This window comes from Vulpes vulpes, chromosome 1, assembly GCF_048418805.1.
Source record: "Vulpes vulpes isolate BD-2025 chromosome 1, VulVul3, whole genome shotgun sequence".
Classification (NCBI taxonomy): Eukaryota; Metazoa; Chordata; class Mammalia; order Carnivora; family Canidae; genus Vulpes; species Vulpes vulpes.
The window spans coordinates 27,198,673-27,223,132 of NC_132780.1; the positions used below are offsets into that span (position 1 = coordinate 27,198,673).

The following is a 24,460-nucleotide window of genomic DNA, read 5'->3' on the forward strand; positions in this document are numbered from 1 at the left end:
TGCAGGAGGCAGAGCCGTGTGTCCCAGTCTTTATTTATTTTTGACTCTAGCTCCCCAGTGCTTCACGTAAAAAAAATCACGTGTCCTCCCTCAATGATACTTGAAAACTGTAGCAGGAAATTAAAAATGATTCTGAGACCAAGTGTCAGTTGCACAAGGATGAAGCCCTGTTTTGCTTTCACATGGACCTCTGTGGCCGGTCACAGGCAGATCACCCACACCCATACCCACACCTAGGATCTGGGAAAACAGCCTGGTCAGAGGCGACACCAAGGCTCTTGCTCATGCTGGCACCCAGCAGTCAGGTGGCCTGCAGTCCTTGCCCGTCGTGGGGCTTCTGTCCCAGTCACCAAACAAGGGAGCAGCCAGGTGACCTCAAGGGCCTTTCCTATGTGATTGGGACTTTTGATCTCAACTCAGCTTTTGGCTTTCTTTATCACATAACCAAATGGTCTTCAGCTGCCTCTGTGACTTGCAGGAAAGAGGCAGGCCTCCAGCAGTATTTTGCACCCTGGGCATCCACGTGAGAGACTGTGCCACAGAGTTCCAGAAGGATCAATGGCCCAGACCAGGCATCAGAAACTCTACCGAAAAGGGCCTGGTGATAAGGCCCTTCAGGCCTGAAGCTCTCCACCGCCACATTCTCCACCACCAAAGCATAGACAATGTGTAACAAGAGGGTGTGGCTGTGTCCCAGTAAAACTTTATTCACACATCACAGCGGCTCCTGTCTGCCGATACTGGGCCTGATGTGACTCAGACTTCAACCGCCACGGGTTATCCACGGAGGTGGCAAAAATGAAGATCCTGAGCAAGCAAGCATGAGTGCAAGTCTGTCCATTTTTTTTTTTTTTAATGCACTTAAAAATGTCCTGGTAGCAACATTTTTTTTTTAGAAGTTAAAAGAAACAAGGGACATTTGTATGAATAGGATATTTTATTTGAACTAAAATACTCAAAATATTATCATTTCAATGCGGGGCACCAGTCACATTTCTAGTGCCCAACAGCCACATGTGGCCAGTGGCTAGGGTCACGAAGGGCAGAGTTTAGCGTGAGGCCTAAGACTCTACATTTCCAACAGGCTCCCAGGTGCTGCTGCTGCTGCTGCTGGTTCAGGGACCACGTTCTGCGGCAAGGGCCCGAGAGCCCTACCTACTACGGGCAAGATGACTGCGTAGCTTTGGCACAATTCCGTGCAGAAGATTCGGCAAACTGCACACCCACCCTCAAGTGATACGAATGTTTAAGGGCCCATCTGAGGGAACATCCAGCTCCACGTTCACTCATCAGGTCTGTGAATCGCTATCTGTGCATCACTATCAGGTCATCTTCTTTCCAGTGCTCGCTCAGAATCTGCTGCTTTGACACAAAGTCCAGGAAGCGGAGGCCGGGTCTCCTCGTCCTCTGCAAACTGGAGAGCCACGGAAGCCGGTGGTGTGGTTCTCAGAACCAGAGGGTTGGTGGTGCATGTTCCCGCCCAAAGGCAGGAGGAGGATGTCCCGGCTGGCAGGCGAGCAGCGAGGAGCAGGTCCTGTGAGGAGGGTCCACGGAAGAGACTGATGGAGGACTCCCACGAGAGACCAGGCCAGGACGGAGAAGAACCACACAGGGGCCAGGCCCTAGGGTGATGGGGGGGGACTTTCATCCTGGCCCTCGGGGGCCGCAACAGAGGCAGCACCTGCACAACTCTTGCTGGCCAAGGCCAAGGGTGAGGATGGGCTTGGAGACCAAAACCCAACCCCCTCCCCCGGTGCCTCCTGTGCTCCTTGCCTCCAGCTAATGGGCTTCAGCCCGGGGGCGGGGGGGGGGGGGGGGCGAGTGCACCCGCACTCCTCCAACCCCCACGCAGATCCCAGCCGCTGGTGGCTCGTTGGCCTCCGTGGACGTGGCTCCCCGGGGTGCTGATGCCCACACAGGCGCCGGGCCCCTTCAGGGGAACTCGGCTTCTCATCATCCGACATCTAACTCAGAGGAGGGGAGGAAAACTGTCCTCCTGGATGGTGGCTCCATGGAAGTAGCAGCAGCCGTGTGATGTCAGCCAGAGGGGGGACGGCAATGCGGTCGGGCCGCCTCCCCCCGGCTCTCCTGCAGCACAGGGCTGAAGCCGCAGAAAAGCCACCGTGTGCCCGGGTCTCGGCGGGCCCTGCTGTCCCCGCGGGTAGCCAGCACTGCACCTGCGCCCCATCCCCCCCGCACCCCTGCCCAGCCAGGCGGCCGTGGTGGCCCCCACTATGTAAATGTGTCACTGTGTTCCTGCCTGCGGGCGTCCTCCTTCCCTGTGCGCAGCTAAGCGGTGGGCCTCAGGGTGCTGGGTGGGACCAGGGGGAGGGGAGGGCACAGGCACAGGCCTCCCCCACCTCCGCTGCCTGCAACCATGGGTTATTGAGGCAAAGGAGACGTCCCAAGTGCAGGTGTGGCAGGTGTCACACAGTGGTTCCTCCAGGGACGAACTGGATGGGGAACCTGTGCTGGGGGGGGTCAGAACTCCTCTACCTCGTCTGCCTGCCCCCAAATGCTCCCTCTTGCAGGATTCCTAGGGCCCTGGGCTCTTCAGAGCGTCCTCCCCTCCTGCCTTCCTGCTGCGTAAGCAGAAACCACCCTGTGATTTGATCCCTGACCTTCTCCTTTGCCCATCTTGCTCTGCGGCCCATCTGGTATCTCTGTCTACAAGGGTGACAGGGACAGGGGCCTCGCTGGCCACTTCCTGGAGCTCAGGCTTACCCCCAGCCCACCCCCCACAACAGCACCCTCCCTCCCCGGGGCCCAGGCCTCTGGAGCCGTGTCATGGGAGGGCAGGCTTTTCCCTTCTGCCTGCGTCAGCTCCAAGTCCCCTCTCTGGCCACAGAGACCTGGCAGCAGAGTATACCCCGGGTGACCCTCCGCAAGAGGGGGAAGATGCTCAGCAAGTGGGCTGTGCCCAGCAGTGGGCACCTGACGTCCTGTGGGTCCTCCGCCCCGGCCAAGTCCTCTATCAGACTCATCAGACCTCGGCCCGTCCTGCAGCTCCATGTCGTGCAGGCCGGCGCTGAGAGCGAGCCCACTCGCCTCCCCTAGTGCGCAGTGACCACAGGAGAGGGTACGCGGCACAACATGCCAGCACTGAGAACGGAGGGCAGAAGCCATGCTCTAAAACCACAGCCCTGTTCGAGGAGCTGGGTGGTATATTTAGCAAAGCAGGATGTTTGTGGGTAAATCAACATTTTGCTGTAAATAAAATTTTGAGCTGAGGATGGCAGAAACTTCTCTTGCCTGCATGTTGACAAGAGAGATGGTTTCCTAAAACAAGATCAGTATGACCTTTGTTTCAAAGACGCCCTTCTGGCTGAGGGCTAGGGTGCCTCTGTGATAAGTGGTGTTGTCAGGAGCCAGGGCCAGAGCCTAAGGAGCTTAGAGAAGCTTCTCCCCAGGTAGACCAGCAAGCCACCCCAACTCCTGCTCGTGCCTGTGTGCTGTGGCCCCACTGGCTCACTGACGTCTTTTCCTAATAGGCTGCCGCTCCATACAGTTCCATGAATGAGGCTCACAGCTCTTTAAGTCAAGAACTGCCGTGGCCTGCTGACCCCACACTGAATGACTCTGCGTGCACCTCATGCCCTCCATGCACACACAACATTCACACATCACATGGACGAGGCTACTTTGTCTCCAATCTTGCCTCTCCCCCACTTTTGTCGAATTGTATTTTGACTCATTCCCTCTGTGTCTGGTGGAGAACCATGGTGGGGAGGACACGGGGCCATGTGTCAGGGAGGAAACACCACCTCGCGTTCTCTGTGGCTCCTTCCACTAAGAGGTGAGTCCAAACTGCTCCCTTGTATTTGGGCTGGCTGGCACGGCCTGTGTGGCCCATGGAAACACAAGATCAGTGGCTTCTGGGAGCTCTGCACTGGGTGACAACAAGCTTTGAGGCTCCTGCTTGTGTCTCCTAGAACTCTTGCCCTCAAGGCTCCAGGCACGGAGAGAGGCCAGGTGCAGGTATTCCAGCCACAGCCCCACCGGAGCTTCCAGCCAGCTGCCAGCACCACCAGCCAGGCGCCACCTTGGATGGCTGGCTCAGTCGAGCCTTCGGATGACCGCACCTGCAGGGCAGACCGTAAGGGAAAGCACCTCACAAGCCCTTCCCAAATTCCTGACCTGTGGAATTGGGAGCAAAACTAAATGGTTGCTCTAAGCCACTGCATTCTGAGTGATTTTGCATTGCAATGGATGACCAAAGTACTAAGGACATGAATCTCAGGGACACTTCACTGGGAGTCCTGATGGGAAATTCCAGATAAGGCTTCCTGGAAGAAGTAGTATCTCCAGGGGTGAGATGGGGGGTAGTGATTTCTCAGAAAGAGAAACCAGCCCAAGTGCAAGCAGGCTGCCCCACCCCTGAATGCTCCCTCCTGCAGGATTCCTAGAGCCCTGGGCTCTTCAGACCGTCCTCCCCTCCCGCCTTCCTGCTGCATAAGCAGAAACCACCCTGTGGTTTGATCCCTGACCTTCTCTTTTGCCCATCTTGCTCTGCGTTCCACCTGGTGTCTCTCTCTACAAGGGTGGGGGACAGGGGCCTGAGAGGCAATGAGAGAGTTTCATTTCCCTGGGGATGAGCAGTCTGTGGGAGGACAGAGGGAAGATGGTGAAGATATTGGCAGAGATAAGCTTCTACCAGAGATGCTCCAGAATCCCCATTGGGCTGACTGCAGTGCGGAGGTGAAGGTGTACCCAGCTATCGTCCAGGGCCTCTAGGGGGGAAGCAGAAGCACCCTCCATGGTCTCAGAGAAGTCACAGCAGCTCTGCTGTCTCAGACTGACAGAGAGAACGGATGTCTACACCAGCAGCTGGCGACTAGTGGACATGCCACTCTCTTCCAAGGAGCTCCTTCGATGCTCATGGCTGCAAGCGGGCAACACTGGACTCCCCTGAGAAGGAGCAGTGAGAGTAGCTGGAGCATGCAGGTCCCACTCCAGTGGTGACAAGTGGGCACCTCAAGGCATAGGTGCTGCTCGGTGCCATGTCAGAGGCACGAGTCCCAGAGGCGGTTTGCAGGCCAAGAGGAGAGCCAACTGGAGTGGAAGTTCCTACATCTGAAACCAGAGACGCAGACCCCGAGGCAGGAGCCAGGGCCACCACAATGGGGGAAGGTCTAGATGGCCGACCTGGCCACCTGGTGATACGTTAGGTTTAGAACCCATAGGAGCCACACTTCAGGGCAAGGTGGGGTACACTTCAGAACCTTCAGTGCCTGGCAGGGGGGTCTACCTGAAACATGCTTTCATGTTGGGGGGCCTGAGAGGCTCCCCAGGACTCTGAGTCCCTAACACGCTTCCAAATGCATCGATGCTGCCACTGGCCCAGGGGCCATACCCAGAGCTGCTGGGATTGACAGGACATCTCTAAGAAGATGAGCCATCATTTTCCTAAACACCAGCAAGAGCTTGGAAACTAGAGGTTTTCCATACCAAAAAAAGGAGAGAGAGAAAAAAAAAAAAAAAAAAACAGAAAAAAGAATAATACTCATTGTTTCAGGAAACAGCAATGAAACAGGAGCAAATTAAATGGTTTAGTGCCACAGTCATAGGACCGCCACATCCCTTAGTGTTCTCCCACTCATGACAGTTGCAGACACAGCGGCTTCAGACACTTGTTCACTAGCTCTCAGCTCTGTAGCCCACACATCCAGGCGGGTGGGCCAGCTGCTCTGCTAGGTGCCTCATAAGACAAAGTCCAGGTTCTGGTTGGGAGACCCTGGGAAGAACCACTTCCAGGCTCATCCGTGCCTTGCAGCTCTAGACTGGACTCCCTGTTTTCTTGCCAGCTGTCGGGAGGAGAAAGGGGAACTGCTCTAGGGAACTAGAAGCCACTCTCAGGTCCTTGTCCCAAAGCCAACAACAGATACCCCCATCCCCCTCACATCACATCTCTAACATCCCCTTCTGTGACCAGCCAGGGATCTTAAAAGATTGCGATGAGTTTAGGCTCACCCAGATAATCTCCCTATTTTTCAGGTCAACTGATGTAAATCCCTTTGCTGTGCAAAGTGACGTAGCCCTGGGAGTGATGTCAGGGGGGATCCAGGCCACGGGACCCTCTTGGATTTCTGTACCACAAACTGAAAATGGTGCCTTAGGCAAAAACAGACAAATTGCAAAGACTTTCTTCAAGGAGTTTTATGTCTATGATCATTTCAAGTTAATTTTGTGTATACAGCAGGGGAAGGGTTGTTTTTACCCCCTATATATATTCAATTGTTTAAAAAACTCATTTCCCTATTGAACTGAGTGGCTGTCTTTGTTAAAAATCGATTGACTCCTTATGTGTGGTTCTCGGTTATGTCCCCTTGATCCGTATATCCACACTTCTTGATTACTGTAGCTTTCAGGAATTCTGGAACTCAAGAAGTGTCTTTCCTCCAACTTTTTAAAAGTTGCTTTGACTATTCTAGATCCTTTATACAGTTGACCTTCAAACAATGTAGGAGTTGGGGATGCCACCTCCTTTTCAGAAATCCACATAGAACTTTTGACTCCCCCAAAACTTAATTACTAATATCCAACTACTGATCAGAAGTCTTACCAATAACACCAATAGTTGATTAAGACAATATTGTGTAGGCTAGATGTATTAACACACTGTATTCTTACCATCAAGTAAGCTAAAGAAAAGAAAATGTTATTAAGGAAAATATAAGGAAGAGAAAATATATTTATAGGACTGTCCTGTATTTCTTGGAAAGTAATATGCATCTAAGCAGGCCCATGCAATTCAAACCTGTCTGTTCAAGGCTCAACTGTATTTTCAAAGTACGTTTTAGAACTAGCTTCTCAATTTCTACACAAAACTCTGCTGGAATTTTGATTGGGATTGCACTGAATCTAGAACCCAGAGATGAATTTGAGGAAAGCTGGTGTCTCCATGACATTGGGTCTCTCAGTCCAGTAACATGGTACATCTCTCCACGTACTCAGGTCCTTTTAAATGTCTCTGTCAAAAATGTTCTATAGTTTTCCATGAACAGGACTTGAGCATCCTTTATTACATGTGTTTTTCATTATTTCATTTGGCGTTATAAACAAATTTTTTTAAAAAGTTTCATCTTTCAATTGTTTACTGCTGCTATATACATGTACAATTAATTTTTGTATATTAACTTTAAATCCTACAACTTATACTAGTGGCTTTATAGTAGTAGATTCCTTGAGATTTTCCGTGAAATCATGCCATGCTTAAATATGGACAGTTTAACTTCTCCCCTAACAATTTATATCTTTTTCTTGTTTTTATAGACACAGATTCTCTGTGAGATGACAACAAGTGATAAGAGTGAGCATGCTTCCTTATCAGGTTCCTGATCTTAGAGAGAAAGTATTCAATATTTCAACAGTAGATACAGTATTGTGCTAGGTTTTTCACAGATGCCCTTTATCAGATGAAAGAAGTCACTTTTTTGCTTAGTTTTTTAAAAGAAAAAACCAATTGCACAATCACAGTAAGAGACGTTAACCTTCCTCTCTCAGCAATTTATCAGTTAGTTAGAAAAAATCAGTAGACATAGAGGAGCTGAACATCACCATTAACTTTAACCTGTTATTAATACATCATTACATATTCTTTTCAAGTACACAGAAAAAATTACACATACAAGTCTCAAAAAATGTAAAAGTTTTGAAAATATATGAAGCAGATTCACTGGCTGCAACAGAATTAAATTAGAAGTCAATAGCCAAGGATGAAGTGACTGGGTGATGGGCACTAAGGAGGGCACTAGGTGGGATGAGCACTGGGTGTTATACTATATGTTGACAAATTGAATTTAAGCAAAACATTGAAAAAAAAAGGAATCAATAGCCAAATGATATCCAGGAAAAACCCCAATATTTGGAAACGAAAAGACACACTTCTAAATAACGTATGTTTCAAAAAAGGAAGTTGCAAATAATTTAGAAAATATTTCAAACCTAAGTGGGAGTGAAAATACATCATATCCAAATATGTGGGGTGCAGCTAAGGCAGTGGCTAGAGGAAGAACCATAGCTTCAATGCTTATGATACAAAAGGGGAATGGTCTGAGGTCAATGATCTCAGGGTCGTTCTCAAGATCCTACAAAAGCAAGTAAGAAAACTAGGCACAAAGGAAGCAGAAGGAAAGAAATAATGATGAGCAGAAGTTAACAGCGCAGAAAACAAACATTACCAAGAAATTCCAAAGCGAAATCCCAGCATTTTCAAAGCAACAAACGAAGTAAAGTGATACCCGGACGAGTCAAGATCAAAAATCATGACAGGACATAAGCCATTGATATCAAGCATGAAAGACTGGTTATCATTGTGGGTATGAGAGATAGTAAAAGGACAGCAAGCTAGTTTCATGAACAACTTTATGCCAACCAGCGTGGTAACTTCATGAACTGTACAGATTCCATGAAAAAGATAATTTACCAGTATTTGGACAAGCTGGAAGAGAAAATGTGGGGAGCCCTGTATTCACTAAAGACCCTGGCTTCGTCATCATAAACCCTCCCACTAGGGAAACTCCAGGCCTACTCAGTTTCACTGGTGAACCCGTCAAATATTCAAAGAAATAATAAGACCAATAATATAGGCAAATCCTTTCAGGAAGCAGAGACAGAGGAACACATCCCAATGTGTTTCTGAGACAAGCATAACATCAACACCAAAATATTATAAAACATTACTCCCCCCTCCCCCCGAAGAAAAGGGTTGTTTTTAAAGCAGTAAAGTCAACGGGGTAGCTTTCATGAAAGTCTCAGAGTCTGCTGGCCCCATGGCAAGAAAAACAACAAACTTCAGCCAATGAGCATGAACTTCAACTCCTGACATCAGAATATTAAACTTCATTCCATGATGCCTCTTCAGAGCTTGCCATGTTTGGTAACAAATCATCTTTTTAAGAGAAAAAAAAAACATGAAAAACAAAGCTAATTCTGAGTGAAGAAACACAGAAAACCACATTATTGGCTTCGCAGAAATCCAAATATAGTAAGTAGGACCCCAGAAAAGCTGCGTGTCGGGAAGGAAACTGTAGGACGGCATGGAGGAGTTCAAGAGGGGAATGGGCCTGCGCTCCCCGTAACTGGCCTGCGGCGCAGAGGGGTTTTTTTTTTAATGCGTGGAAGAGAACTCTGTGAAGAAAGCATTGCAAGTTCTATTTTGACAGACGCTCTCAGTGTGGTTTCCACTGTGTAGCTAAGTGACCTTCTGGCTCCGGAGATCCACGATAGTGACACACAAGAACCTTCTCCACCGGTTATTCAGAAGCAGGGTGTTACGTGGCACACAGGGCTCGGCTGTGCCAGAGACTTCCACTGCGTGAACGTTGTCGGGGGCCCCGGGCTGCCTGGGAGTCCCTGTGCCGAACCTCCCTGGGGTCACCCCCTTAGGAGCCTGCAGCCAGAGACAGGGACACGACGGTTGCCAAAAACCAATAGTGACCACATTTCTTATCGGGAATCTGGGACCCGGGCTCTGAGAGAGGACTGTGTGGCCCGCAGTGTGACAGCACCAGCGGCTCATGAGAACCTGACCAGGTCCGTCCACGCAGCGGGGAGCTGCCCACACCGTCACAGCGGGGTCCAGGGTTGGAGGCCCGGGTTGCCCACTGCATGTCCTGCATGTCCTAGCGGAGATGAGGTTGGGAAGCCCGGCGGCCACCTGATGCCACTGCAACTGCCCGGTGCGGGCACAGCTTTAGTAATTCAGGTTTAGGATGTTTTACCCAGATTCTAGTCCAAATGGGTCCCTCCGCACGGACGGAGTGCAATGCTCTGCTGTGGGACGGGTTCTGGGGGAAGAGTAGGTAACCGACTGCCGATGACACGGGGGGTATCTAGAACAGACGTGAGTGGATGCGTCCCTGCGTGTGCACGCCCCACTGCCCACACCCCGTGCTCTCCTAGGACGCCGAGGGCCTGGGGTCTCAGGAAGTCATGCCAGGTGTGGGGGCATGGGCAGGTGACCCGCCGCCACCTCATCCCTGGAGCGATGACAGAGCAGCCCAAGGGTTTCACGGGTGATGAGGGAGACTGGGGGAGCTCCCACAGCACCTGGAGTGGGGGAGGTCGGGGGCAGTGGCGGGGTCCTCGGCAGGAGGCGGGAGCAGGGAGGCCCTGGCTCACCTCAAATCTTACAAGAGCACCTGGAGCTAGTTTGTTGTTCCCAGTCGGCCTCAAGCGCCACTTAAATGTGGTTGTGGGGACGACTGGATCTGACATGGCTCTTTCTTCTCCACACCATCTCCGTGGGGAGCGCGGGGTCACAGAGCCATGGGCGAGCGCCTCTGTTTTCTGCCTGTTGCACGGTCTTGTTCTACAAAGGTAACAGACTGCCACCTGTGCCCACTGCCCTGAGCCCTGGCGACCCTCTGTCCCTTCCATTTCCCAGGGTGACCCCATACCTGGCGGACCTCAGCGTGATGTTTGATCTCCTGATAAACGAGCAGTTCAGGGCTCGGCAAGGCTGGCTGCAGGTGTGTCTGCCAGGAAATGAGCCAGGTAGGATTTCTGTGGTTTGCAGGGAAATTTCCAAGCTGGGCAGCTTGGGGAAGCAGGGAACCAAACTCAGGCGGAATGAGGAAGGACGCCAAGGGCCGACCCGGGCTCACCCAGGCCAGCAGAGCACGGGCAGCCACTGGGGCCCGGCCTGGGACGACCCTGGAGCCCGCTAGGCGGCCCCCTGGCCGAGGCCCCGGCTGCATGGCTCTGGCCTCAGTGGCCCCTGCTCCTTTCCACCCTGGGCTAAACAGCCCCCAAGGAAGGGAGAACCAGGCCGTTCAGGGTGAAAGTGGACAGGACTGGGGGGCAGGGACACTGGCCTGTGTCCGGGGACCCACACCTGCAAGGTGCCCCGCCTGACACCTGCCCTTTAGCCCTCCATCATGCGATGGGCCTCTGGGACCTGCCGGGGCCTCAGGGGGGCATGGGGACATGCCACGGTGGCATTTCAGGAGAGGCAGCCAGTCCCTGCTGCTGCCCAGGGTGTGTGGATGGCAGAGCTGTCCACAGGGCCGGCCTGTTTGCAACAGAGGGACGTCAGGGCGCATCGCTGTGAAATCTGCACTGTGGATGTAAAGCTACGCAGATCCAATGAGCCGCCGCGTGGACGATCCATGGTCACTCCCGTGTCCGGTCTGGGGCGCCTCCGGCCTCCTGGCACCGTCTGAGAAGCCCTGTGCTGTGCCCCGTGGCAGGGGCAGCCCCGTCCCTCACGCTGCCCCCCTGGCCGCTGCCTGCCTGCACCGAGGAGGTGGGGCAAGCCTGTGGCGGTGGGGACACCACAGGTGGACAGAGACAAGGGTGTGTCCAGCCGTGGTCCCCACGGAGCGTGGCAGGGAAACCATTTCCTGCCAGTGGCTAAAGCGTGGGCGGGGAGGAAGGGCCGGGAAAGAAGACATCTGGGCAGGCTGAGCCCCCACGGCCCACTGGGGACTTGACACGGACTGGGGGTCCAGGGTCAGGCTGCTTCTGCGGAGCGTGAAGTGCAATCTGGAAGGAGCCAGGGCAACCTGGGCCAGGCCGGCCGTGGGTCAGGAGCTGGACTCGTGGGTGGTGAGTGCTGCACTCTCCATCCAGAGCACCCCGCCCCACCCAGCACCCAGCCAGGGGTGTCCTCGCAGGGGCATCTGTCCTGCGGTCGGCCGGATAGGCCCCCGAAGACATCCACGTCCTAACCTCCGAGCCTGGGGGGGGTCACCTCATCTGGCAAAGGGGCTTTGCTGATGTGATGAGGTTAAGGGTCATCCGAGGGGGCGTCCTTACAGCAGGGAACTCACGGCGGAAAGCGAGAAGGGGGTGCGAGGAAGGCGGATCCTGGGAGCAGGGCCCACAGCCTGTGTGAAGATGACTGGGGGGCGGAGCCTCTGGCCGAGGACCAGGGCAGCCTCCAGGGTCTGGGGGAGGAAGGACGTGGATCCTGCCTTGCCCCCTCCAGAAGGAACTCGCCCTACAGACACCTTGACTTCAGCCCAGAGGGACTGACCCCAGGCTTCTGGCCACAAGACCAGCACCGCGCACCGCCTCCCTCAGAGGCCCAGGCACTCCCCCAGCACCCTCAGCAGCACGGGCTCTGCGACAGAAGGACTGGGACTCGCCATGCCCAGGATTGGTGGCCCTACAGGCTACAGTGGCCACTGCTGTGCTGGGTATCGCTGGCACCTGTGTGTTCCTTTCATGTCTGGGGGGATGAGGGGAGGACGTCCCGAGGATGATCATGTCCCTTCCCCAGCCACGCTGTACGGTGACAGCTCCATAGGTTGAGATGGCCCTGCCCGTGACCAGAGGGCCCAGGGACGAGGGCCTTCTCCTGGCCACAGTGGCTGGGGGCAGAGGCGTGGGCCTCCGCCAGGGACGAGCCACCACAGTCCTTTCATGAGCCACCGCAGTCCTTTCCACTGCGAGCCCAGAGCCCAGGGCCAGCCCCAGGTGGCTTGCGAACTTGCCAGCTAAGGCCCAGGTCCCCGGGGCGGCCTGCTCCGCCCTGGTCACACTCAGCAGGCTAAGGATGCTGGCTGCATGTGCACACCTTCAAACAAGCATGTGATGAGTGGGTGCCAGGCCAGGTGCCCCACACATCACCCTCAGAGCCCACCCTCAGCAAGGCCGGGGGGCAGGGCAGGTGTGCATCGGGGCAGGTGTGCATCGGGGCAGGTGTGCATCAGGGCAGGTGTGCATCAGGAGCTGGGCAGCCACTTCGGGCTACATTTCCCACCTGCGTGGAGAAGAGCTTGGGTGCCTTGAGACACGGTCCACCCCACGGCCATCAGGAGGCCAGGTCCTTGGCCGGGTCTGCGGCCCAGCCCCATGTGTCCTCCATTAGGGCCCCACCCCCATGGCCCATCCTTGGCTCCGGCTCAGAGCGGCCACCTTGGGCCCCGCAGCCCTTATCCCAGCTTCCTCATCAGTCAGGATAGATCACCAACTCCACACAGCAGGATCGTTAAAAATTTGTTTTCTGATGTAACCACAAAGCGGAAAAACACCGGCCCTCCTGTGATAGGTGTTCGGTGACCGCTTGGTGGATGAATGACTTCATACTTGATTATTTGTCAACTGAGCACTTCACAAATATCACTGTTGGCAATGATATTAAGCTTCCAAGTTCAGACCTCTTCTTTACATCATGTGTGCTAACCTGGCAAATTTTAGGTTTGAGTAGGTTGTAGATCATCCATAGGTGGATTTTTTTTTCCTGTTTGTTTAAAAAAAAAGGGGGGGGGGGAATCTGCTGTAAAAAAAACTGCAAAGGCCAAAGAATATGCTGACATTGCTCACAACAGTGCTCGCATGTTGCACAAGATAAAGGAGAGGCCGTCACACAAATAATAATTGCAGAAATGCAAAATAAAACCAGGGCAGCACCTTTCTCAATGACAGGGCTAGCAGAGGGCCGGGGCCGCATCACCCGCCGTGGGGAGCTGGAGAAATCGAGGCCCCGCGGTCGGTGGGGAAGGCGGCCTGGCACGAATCAGAGCAAGCCGTCGGCAGTATCCGGGAGATTCAGCAGTGTGCGTCCTCCACCCGGGGCCAGCCACGTGCGGCCGCGAAACCTCGCAACAACCCACACGTCCCCCAGGAGAGCACCGGCTACGAGGAAGGGCAGCCCCGCGAGGAAGGCTGTGTCGCCGACTGGGGAAAACGTGCATGATTATTCTGAGGTGCCGGGGAGCCAGCCACAGGCCCGTCCAGAGTGCACGACACTATTGTTTCTGGGGGAAAAGGTGTGTGTGTGTGTGAGTGTCCAAGTGCACACGTGTGGGTATGCGAGTGTGCGAGTCTGCCGCAGGTGGGCGTGCGCGTGTGTGCTCTGGGAGCACGGGGAGCAGTCGGGGGTGATGGTGAGGGTGACGCAGGTACATATCTGGACAGCACTGCTGGGTGTGCCGCCACCTCACCACGATCCTGCCAGGGGGTGACTGCTATTCTCTCCGCTCCTCGGATCAGGAAACCGAGGCAGCGAGTAGCCAAGCGACCTCCCCACCTAAGGTCCCACGGCCAGGAGGCAGCAAATCCGAATCCAGAGGACCCGCTTCCGAAACCCACAGCGCCACCATCCTGGCCGGACGCCCAGCCCAAAACACGAGGGGCAAGGCCGCCATCCAACACTTCAAATGGCCGAGCATGGACGTTTCGGACTTTCTTTTTTGTCTTTTTAGAAGTATTTCTACGTTTCAAGTGACTACTTCAGAAACTGGAGGAGGTGACGCCTTTCCCTCAAGGGTGAAGCCGGGGCTGTGGGAGGTCTCCCGCCCCGGTGTCCCCCCACCCCTGCCCTCCGAGGGGTGGCGTAAGCGGGCCCTAGGGAGGAGCGGCGGGAACCTCGCCCTTACGCAATCGGGCCGCGTTTCATAGGAATTACAGCGCCCCCGGGGACACTGACAAAATCCTCGGCCAAGAGCTGTCAAACGCAGGTTTCAAACGCAGAAGGAAGACACCCGGCCCACGTCCTGATTAAAATTAGGAAAAAGGCACATCTGCCTGGTTTCGCGGCGTCCGCTGTCCGCCTGGAGCCTATGGTCTGGCCTCTCTCGGGCTGCCTCTCCTCGTCCCTTGGGGCTCTGGCTCCCAGGATCCTGGGCCTCCTACTTTCCGGTGCTGCCACCAAAATGGGAATGCGAGTGCCTTCTGCATAATTCATGAGATTTACTGAGCGTCCAAGTGCTACTACGGTGTCAGAGCCACGAACGTAAGCACAGGCGTGGGGACAGCTGCTCCGCCTCGCCGCCCGGCCAGCCAACGGCGTCTCAAGTTCAACCCAGAACACCTGCCCGCCCGCCGTCCCAGCCTCAGATGCTGCGTTACGTAATCGACTGGAGGAATGCACGCTTGTTCGTCTCGTGGCTAAATAAATGTGAACTGTCCGGGCCGGGGCAGGGGCCCTGGGACGCCCTCTGGTAGCACCGGTTCCAGGGTGCATGGCTCTTGCATCACCAGCAGCGGCCGAGAGCCCAGGTCGAGGGCAGCCTCTATGTCGGGGAGCCCTGGGATGCGCCCACAGAAACAGAGGGCAGTGCTGGGGTTGGGGGGTGGGTGTCAGGTCTTCAGGCAATCAACAGAAAGACAACGCTCCCTGCTCAGAAAACGAGGAGCACATGGGGGCCACAGCAAAGAGAAAGAGGTTAGCTCCCCGCTGGGGAGCCCTGGAGGCCACGTGGCCTCAGAACCTTTAAGAACTAGCAGGTGTACAGGTTCTGACATCAACCCCTACTCCAGCCGCTCGGAGGCCCTTGTGTTCTCAGGCGGGGGGGCAACCTTGGGTCCCAGCGGGCCAGGGACGCGGCACAAGGGTCACCCCCAGCAGCTACGCAGTGACAAGGCAGCCCTGCATCAGCCTAGACTGCACACCTGAGCAAGGTCACCTGTGCACACCTGTGGGGGGTAGGGCAGGGAGCAGCCCACCTAGGCTGGACCCAGACAGCGGTCCATACAGACTGAACCTCTCTGGGGGAGTCGAGGGCCCTGAACAACTTAGGGGCGGGATCTGCCTTCTTCAGACTGTGGGGCGTGGCCTGGGTCGTTGTTTCTAGGTTTCAAAGGACCAAGGGGCCTGGCCCGCCTTGCACACGGTGCACGCCCTGCCTCTGCACCTGTCAGCATGCCAGGTGCAGGCTTCCCAGGCAGGCACACACGAGGGGGCCACCGAGGACCAGAGGCAGCCCCAGCTGGGGACACAGCACAGCCACCAGATTGTCAGCATGTGCTACGTCCAAGTGCGGTCTTGGCGAGTCCCTGGTCTGGCTCACAGGGCCTAGCGCCTACTTCCTCCCTGCTTCAAACTGGACAGGCTCTTCTGAGACTCTTGTGCCCGGTCCGTATGAGGCTCTGGGCATCTACCTTCTCCCACACCTCCTGGAGGACCTGGCTGGACATGTGACAGATTGAGGGCCCCCAGGGACAGGCCCTGGGGACGGCAGAGGGCCCCATGGCCCCACTGAGCACCATCCAAGTCCTGATCCATAGAACCACAAGGAGAACAGGTGGTGGTGTCGTGAGCACCCAGTTTGGGGACAGCTTGTTACACGGCAATAACAGAACTGCACTCGGGCTTCCTAGTCCTTCCCGGTCAATCGGGAAGATAGAAATGGAAAAACCACAGTATGAAATGACAGATAATGAGTGAATTACTGAGTATTTAGAACGAACGCCAAGAACCAGACAATGGGTTATGGGAGTGAAAGGGAACCAGTAAAGCTGGAAGGAAAAAGCCAACACAGTGCCCAGAACTCTTCTTGGCTGGTTACGTGCAGAAGCACATTGCTGTGAGAAGAATATCGGCCCCTTGAAGATGTCCGAGTCCTCACCCTCTGGAACCTGTCAATACTCCAGGCTTCTGACCCAGGGGGGCTGGGGTAGCAGAGGAAGGTAATTAGGATGAAGGGAAGACTGCTAATTGGCCTTAAAATGGAGAGAGGAATTTTGGAGAGCCTGAGTGCGTGCACACCGCACAGGTCCCTGCTGGGGGTGAGGGCGAAGGAGCAGGGTGGGCAGAGAGCTGGGGCTGTGGTTGCTGCTCTGCAGGTGGCCATGCAGGTGAACATGGGAATGTGGGGACATGGGGATGTGGGGACGTGGGGACATGCGGACATGGGGACATGGTGCTGGGATGTGGGGACATGAGGATGTGGGGACATGGGGATGTAGGGACATGGGGACATGGGGATGTGGGGACATGGGGATGCAGGGACATGGGACACTGGACGCAGGAGGCCTCCAGCAGATGGAAGGGCAGGGACGGGATCCTCCTCTGGAACCTCCAGGAGGCAACAGCCCTGCTGACACCCTGACTTAGCCCCGGGAGACCCAGGCCAGCCCCCCGAGCGCCCGAGCTGTAAGACGACAAGCCCATGTCCTGCAGGTTACGGCGCTGTGGCTGACCCAACTGTGGGAAAATTCGAGACGACATATGTGTTCCAGGCACGCCCCTTGACAGCAGGGCGCCCCACTTTTCCAGGCACACAGCATGTCTCCCTGCCAGCTCCGTGCCCGCTGCAGGGCGCACCGCGTGTCCCCCCGCCTTCCTCAGCCGTCTGTTTCGACACCCGGCGTAGCTTCTCGGGGTGAATCCCTACGCCTGAAGGTGCTTTGCCGAAGGACAGAAGCTCCCTCTTCTCCTGTGGTTTTAACCTCTTCTGCCAGGTGCCCTGCACCCTCCTGGCGCGGGGGCGCCGGCCTCACCACGTCCCGGCCTCTGTGCTCAGAGCCGGGCACTCGGTCTCGGGGTGCAGGGCACTGGCTGCGGGGCTGTGTGGACACCCCGGGGAGCCCGACCTCACCCGCCGCCCCCAGCCCTCTCTTCCCTGCTCTATTCCGTTTTGTCTACTGTGTCCTTTGCGTCCAAGACTTCCTTGCCTTTAAGGGCGATGCACTTGGGAGCCCGACTGGTCGAGGGCATCCTTTTAAATTGTTTTGAAATATTTTAAGAGCTTTGATCCCTTGATGCGCCTTTGGCCGTAAGCACTGCTACGTGGGGTCAGGACACAAGCAGAAGCTCACCGTGGTCTTTTTCCAGGGTCACCTGCCGGAAGCTGGGGGCACAGACTACCATCCCCCCCAGAGCCTGGAGCCCCGGGCCGGCCGTGTCTGGCGGGAGCCTCCCTGGGGCGGGCTTCTGTCCCAGCTCAGCCTCTGGGCAAGCCCGAGTGGCGAACCCAACATCCCCTCAGCACAAACGGGTTAAACTGAGTTAATTCACCAGCGAACGAGAGCCCGTGATTCACGGAGCCTCCGACCCTCCCGACGTGGGCCTGGCCGGCTGGCGCGCACTGCCTGGCTCCGCTTTGCGGGCCGCCTGGACTAGGCCCAGCCTTGCTCTGCCCCTGCCCTCCTGCCCCTGGGCTTCTCCCTCGTCCCTTTGTGTTTTCGTGTTACCCACCCCGTCCCAGGAGAAAGCACGCTTCTCGGCACACTGTGTGTGTGCGCGTGTGGGTGGGTGTACGGGGTGTGTATGTGTGTACAGACATATGCGGCATGAGTATTTGGGGGTGTGGGGGATGTATGTGTGTGTGGTGTGCATGCATGTGTGGTCTGTGTGGGGTGTATGTTATACGTGGATGGTGTGTGTTTGGGTGTGTATGTGGGAGGGAGTATGCGTGTGGGGTCTGTATGTGTGTGGTGTATGTGCTTGGTGTGTGTATGTGTGCGTGGTGGGTGTTTGGGTGTGCATGTGTGCATGGTGGGTGTTTGGGTGTGCATGTGTGTGTGTGTGTGCATGGGGTGGTGTGCCTGCACGGGGTGAGCCCTGGAGCAGTTTCCATTATCCCAAGACAGCACACAGGTTAGGCACAGTAGGAACCGAGAGGAGTCCGTTTCTGAGAACCAGGCCCGCCGGTGAAAACCTGAGTTCGGGGTACCCGATGCGGGGCAGTCTCCCCAGGCAGGCGGGACTCGGGGAGGGCCCTTGTGCTACGCTGGCCGGACCCTGTGCCATTCGGGGTCTGCACCTGGCAGGGACCCTTCGCTTGCTTGGGGCCTAGATGGTCCCAGAGGGGCCAGGGCCTGCACCCCGACACCGCCCCGAGAGGTTCCATCCCCCAGACACAGAGTCTAGCCTCCTCAGACGGGTCCAGGGTCCACCCACCGGGAGCATGCAGGTCACCTCACAGACATCTGATGGCACCAGGTACCTTGGCCAGGAGGCCCTGTGCTCCCCAAAGCCCAGCCCGCGTCACAACAGGTGTCAGAGCAGGGGAGCCCCCCAGCCGGGCCTCATGTCCCCTGCCGCTGAGGAGCAGGGTCTTCACAGGGCGGACCTGCCTCTGCTGCACCTGCCCCTCCCAGCCCCCCCCCCCCCCCCCCCCCCCCCCCCCGCAGCCGCCCCGCCCTCCGGCTTGAGCACCCCGAGGCAAGGAGCGGCCTCATCACTTCGAGCCTCTAGAACAACAGATGGTAATGTGTTGACACTGAGAGATTTAAGGGGACTCAGTTACGGTCTTACTGAAAAAGCTTCCTCTAAAATAAGAAAGCACACAGATTCCTCAACTCCCAGAAATTGCTGACAGCTTTGTTTTCAGCCCAGCAGGAGTAAAAAGAAGCTGACAACTTATTTTTGCAGGTTATGCTCATTCAAGTCTATTTTTAGATCTTTTTCCTAAGTAAGTGCACCAGAATAGCACTCGGTTTGAGAATCACCATCTGTTCCGAGCTCCGGCTCACAGGTCCGGGGTGGGCGCGCCCAGGCCGGGAACAAAGGGGGCAGTCTGCGCCTCCCCCGTGTGTGATGGGGCGCTCCTGCGGCGTCACAGGCGGGGAGCGCCCCGAGCGTCCATCAAACAACCGTTATAATACATTTTATTTATAACCTGAGCACCACCGCACATGCCCTTGGCTTTAAAAAACAAAAACAAAAACAAAAAAATCCAAAAAAAAAAAAAAGCTCAAATAATCCGTTGTATTGAAATAGATTTCTTATAAAAAGGCCATCCAACCTTATCTTGGTTGTTAAGATAAAAATTAACCTATGGAAACAGAAAGCCACTGCCGAAAGCTATAAAAGGGCTGCTCTCTTGCTTTGGGGTTTATGGCAGCCGCTCCTTCCCTCTGCAGCCCGCTCCTTCTCGAAGCTCAGAGAGGCCCCGCTGGCTGGTGACTCACACTCTTCTATGGAAATGCAGTTGGTGCATGACGTACCTTCTGAGAGAGGGGACCTGACATATGAGTAACGAGCTGCCCAGCACCTTCTGGAAACCAGTGCTCGCATGGGGGGCCCTGGGAGGCCCAGGTGCCGCCGGCAGCCCCGAGCCCACAGGCCTGACCCGCCCTGCTGCCCGGCTATTTTTAACCTCCACTAAACTTAGCTCGTTCCACCCTCTGGAATAACCTAGATCTAAATACCACCTTTTTCCTGCGGGTCCCAAGAACCTTTGCAAGGAAAACTGTGTGTTAGGTGGTCAGTGACAGGCATGCAAGATGCTACAGCTAAGATAATAAGCCTGTCCCCGTGGGGGGAGGACGTGGCAGGAGATTTGGGGACTGGGGGCACCAGGCACTGACTGAACTGCCCGTGTGCCTATCCCGGGGGTGGTGTCCCTCTATTGAGACCGTGTGTCCCAGCCAGGGCACGGCAAGGAAGCCTCCCCACCCCATGGTCACTCTTTCCAGCCTCTCTGAGTGTTTTTTAAAATAATTACCAGAAGGAAATCACGCTTGCTCACATAGACATGCACATGCTCTGTCTCTCCTTCCCCAGTACAGAGTCCTTGGGAACACGGGGGCTTGGGGACTCGCGGTGGAGTCCACTTAAAACCCGGTGTCAACACGCCCCCTCTCATCAGCGCCCCGTCCCAGGAAGGAGCTCCGCAGGGGTCAGTGCCCTTTCCAGAGCCGCCCGCACGTAAGCAGCATCAGCCAGCCTGGGGGCCTGCTTCCTGGGCCTCTGCACCGACTCCAGGACGGCTCCAAAGTCAATGTTTACCCACTGCACTGGCCTTGGGGGAAGCCAGAGTCTGGGAGGTGAGTGGGGACAGGATCCCGAACGCTGAGCAGTGAAGCCAAGACGAGAAGGGGCCGTCCTGGAAGAGGTCCCATCAGAGCACGGCAGTGGCCTGAATCACACCTGCCTGGAGGTGCGGTCACAGTAATCTAAAGTACCAAGGGAACAGGTCACTAGAAGGTCTCCTCTTCAGCGGGAGCCAGAACCCAGGGTGTTAGAAGACGGTGTGTCAGTGGTGGTGGGGGGGGTCCCACACCCCTCCTCTTCTCCTTTCTCCTTTTGCTGTTCAGGGCACCATCTGGTAGCGCTGTTGGTGAACTGATCCGGCCTCACTTACATACATATAGACCTATGTCGTTCAGAGAAAAAGAAAACCAAGCGCCTCCTTCTTCAGAAGTGTCGTTTAGGGGATGGGATGCATTATTTAGGAAAGGTCCCCTTGTGTTAGTTACCTGGCCATCCAGCAGGAGAAAACTGTGGAGCTGCTCTGTGTGCGAGAGACACAGTGGCTCCTATGTGGCCCTGCGTGAAAGTAACTGGACATTTCTTACCCTCTGAGTGAACAAATAAAATGATAAATAGCTAACATGGATTAGGAGGCTATCGAGGGGACCAGCACTATTCAACACAAGGTCAAGGGCAGCCCGGGTGGCTCAGTGGTTTAGCGTTGCCTTCAGTTCAGGGCGTGATCCTGGAGACCCAGGATCGAGTCCCACGTTGGGCTCCCTGCATGGAGTCTGCTTCTCTGAGACACAGGCCTGTGTCTCTGCCTCTCTCTCTGTATCTCTCATGAATGAATAAATAAAATCTTAAAAAAAAAATAAACACAAGGTTGACAAAATTGGGAAAATCCAAGCCACACACATAGGTTCAGTTGGTGGCAACACAGATTTAAAACATCCCATGATCACCGAGTGGTTTCCCGGGTGTTCTGGCTGTAGAGCGAGTGCAGAGGTGAATGAGAAAATGTACCAATAACCTAGAGACACAGACATGGATACCTGCCCAGCGCTGTCTGTTGTCTTTACAAACCAAATGTAGAGGACTTGTCTTGCCTTGTCTCTCCACTCCAAGCATGGAGTCCTCTCCCCCAGCCCCAGGCCCAAGTCCTCTCCCAGATACCTCCAGGTGGAGTGGAAGTCACATCCCCCTGCTGCCTAGTGGCAAGGTTGGAAGATGGCAAGTGGGCCCTCCTGCATGGAGAAGCTGGCTGGCAGGGGAGAGGGGCTTGTGGGAGAAGATGGGACAACCGGGCTAGGTGTCCCAGAAGCTGGCTGCTCAGTCGATTCTCTCCTGTGGTCTAGTGTACTTCAAGTTGGGTGTGTGTTACTTGCCACATAAGAAAATCCAACACACACCTTGGAGTCTTGCCCTGACCACACCGCTCCATCGGATGACCCCCTTCCCTGTAAGTGTGTTGCATTCCCTACATCTCTGGCTAATGTAAGGTCCTTGCTGACAGGGCCACATGCTGGGGTACATTAGGAACCTCTCTAAGCCCTCTATGTCCCGTTGCTCAAAGGCAGATGCCACTAAGCTGAGGTTTAAAGATTGCAAAGAGGTGAAGCCTGTAGATTCTTCCCAGTCCAGGTTCAAAACTAATTTGAATCATGGTATTGGTTGGACAATGCACCGCCTCCCCTACACTAGCCCCATGAAAAGCCAAGTAGGGTTCTAAGGAGATCCTTAGCCCATGACAAGTTCCAGGACCCTCTACGACAGCACCAAGAAAAGTGAACCATGAGGAATATGAAGATGCCCACAAACAGGTTCTCTCCACTGATCCTTTGGGGGAAACCCATCAGCAGGAGACTGGGTGGCTAGACTGGCAAAGGCAGATGGGTCAACCAAGGATATCTGACATCCACAGGTCCTGTCACATCCTTTTCTCTGACACAGAATATTTGGGAGCCAGAGAGCTCTCTGTGCTTCATCTCCGTTTATTAACAGTTCCCTCCCTTGTTGACACAGTGTGCTGAGATGGCTGAACAGCATGGAGGCCAGACCCTCCCTGACTGCGGAGTGATACTTGGCCTCAAGATCAGTGGATGAGACTGGAGGGATGGGGTTAGGGATGGGCGTGGCTGTTGGGCAGAACCCTGCAGTGTCTCCAAGCAAACATCTGTATCTGTGGACTGCCGGGATGGGTGCTGTAGGGCAAGCAAGTGGGCATCTGGCGGCAAGGATAACTGGTTGGGTCCAGGTTGGCCATCATGGCTGCCATGATTTTGGGGGCCAGAACAGCAGCCTCCCTTCTGTTAGAAAAGTCACCCTCCAGGCATAGCACCTACTCCCACAGCCACAGGGAGGACATGTGATCTACTTCAGCCCAGCAGAGGCCTCTCTGGGAAGGAAGTTCTGAGATGGAGCCAAGTGAGAAGAATCCCCCTTTTTCCCCAATGGTGAGCCCGGCAGCTGCAAGCTGCCACGGGGTGGAGCCAGTCTATAAGACCAGTCCCATGGATGAAGTTGCATGGCAGAGAACATGTCAAGGAGCGGATCGTGTCCCTGCAGCCCTGACACCCTGGCTCCAGTGGTGTCCAAGGATGCTGCTCCCCTGTCCCATCTGTGTTCCATGCTGAGAGTCACAAGGCTCCCTTTCACATAAGCTACTTAGCTTGATTTCCTGCCACTCACGACAAAAGTCCTACTGCACCAGCATTTCAGACTGCACTCAACTGGTAAGATTTGCAAATATTTAACAAGACGCAGAATTTTAATTTACCTTTTTAGTCATATGAAATCAGTAATAACTGTCACACTGTCCGTCCATCACGCATGGGCATATGACAGTTCTATCTCCATGGCCCCAAAAATGTTTAATACAACCAACAGCATCGTCAACATTTAGGTCATGAGACAGAGCACTGTAAAATAGATCTGCATTTTTGTCACAGCAAATTAGAATAAGGTAAAGGTAAGATTAAAATATGGTAGAAGAGTGTATGTGCATGAACCAATCTCAGAAATTACTACTCCTAAAAAACAAAAACAAACAAACAAAAAAAACACACACACACAAAACCCAAAACCAAAAAACAAACGAAAAACCTCTCACCTAGGTTTCTCTGTTTCACTCAGTGGCTTTAAAACAGTTGTTAATCACGTACACATAAAGAAGCCAAAACACATTTGGTTATTTCTGAAACACATTGTTTTGAAGCTCTGTTTTTATCTTTCATATTTGTGTGTCGAGAGTTATGTCACAAAGTTAATCATTCCCAGGATGCTTGCATTTGGGGTAATGAAAAACTTCTTGTGCAAGTGGCCATGAATCAGGGAGTGCAACATTGCATAATGTGCTCTGAAGCACATGTCAGGGGATCAGAGCCCAGCATTTCTGCCTCTTGCTGACCTTTTCTGAAGCAGAACTAGAGCCACGTGATGCATGCTTCCTGCCAACAGTCACTTATTGCCAATTATTAAGTTGGATAATGTGGAGAAATAGAAATAGAAATTTCAGTTCCTTCAGAGTTCTAAAAAGAACACTCTTTGAAGTCCCTGGCTTCTGGCACAGTGCTGTGGCTGACTTGAATGTGTTACTCTTGATCATTATGAGAACTACCCATTAAAATTGAAATAAAATATTTTGCTAAGTGGTTCCTGGCATTTGTGTTAGAAACAATAGCCATAGCCCCACAATAAGATTATTTTATACGTAAGAAAGGAGAAGCAAAAAAATCAAAGACACTAGGAGCCAAAGACGTACGCATAATACATCAAATCTCAGCCCGTCGTGTTTGATGTTCTTGAGCAAGAATGTTAGCGAGAAACTATTACTTAATCTTGCCAGTATTATCCAAAGAGAACACTTGCGAAATACTCAAGACAAATATGCTGTAATTATTACATGAATAAAGAGCTTGTGTAGCAGAAACTGCATTTGTAATATCCACACAGACTTGAGTGGAGCAGACTGGTAATTAGCCACATCAACAACAATGGCCACTGTGTCTGAGGAGCTCTGGGAGTGCACCGTGCCAACCTGCCGTTTTCAATGACACCTTAACCAGAAAACTCTTCTGAAACTTAACC

The 24,460-nt window shown here is 54.3% G+C and overlaps 1 long non-coding RNA gene across 1 annotated transcript; it reads right to left on the minus strand.

The window, feature by feature from the left end:
• Positions 1–4,083: 4,083 nt before the first annotated feature.
• Positions 4,084–23,577, minus strand: LOC112908644 (uncharacterized). Its single transcript, XR_012002122.1, has 2 exons — positions 23,484–23,577; positions 4,084–13,189 (listed from the first exon to the last, which is right to left on the minus strand). It is a non-coding gene; the product is annotated as an uncharacterized lncRNA (long non-coding RNA).
• Positions 23,578–24,460: the final 883 nt, after the last annotated feature.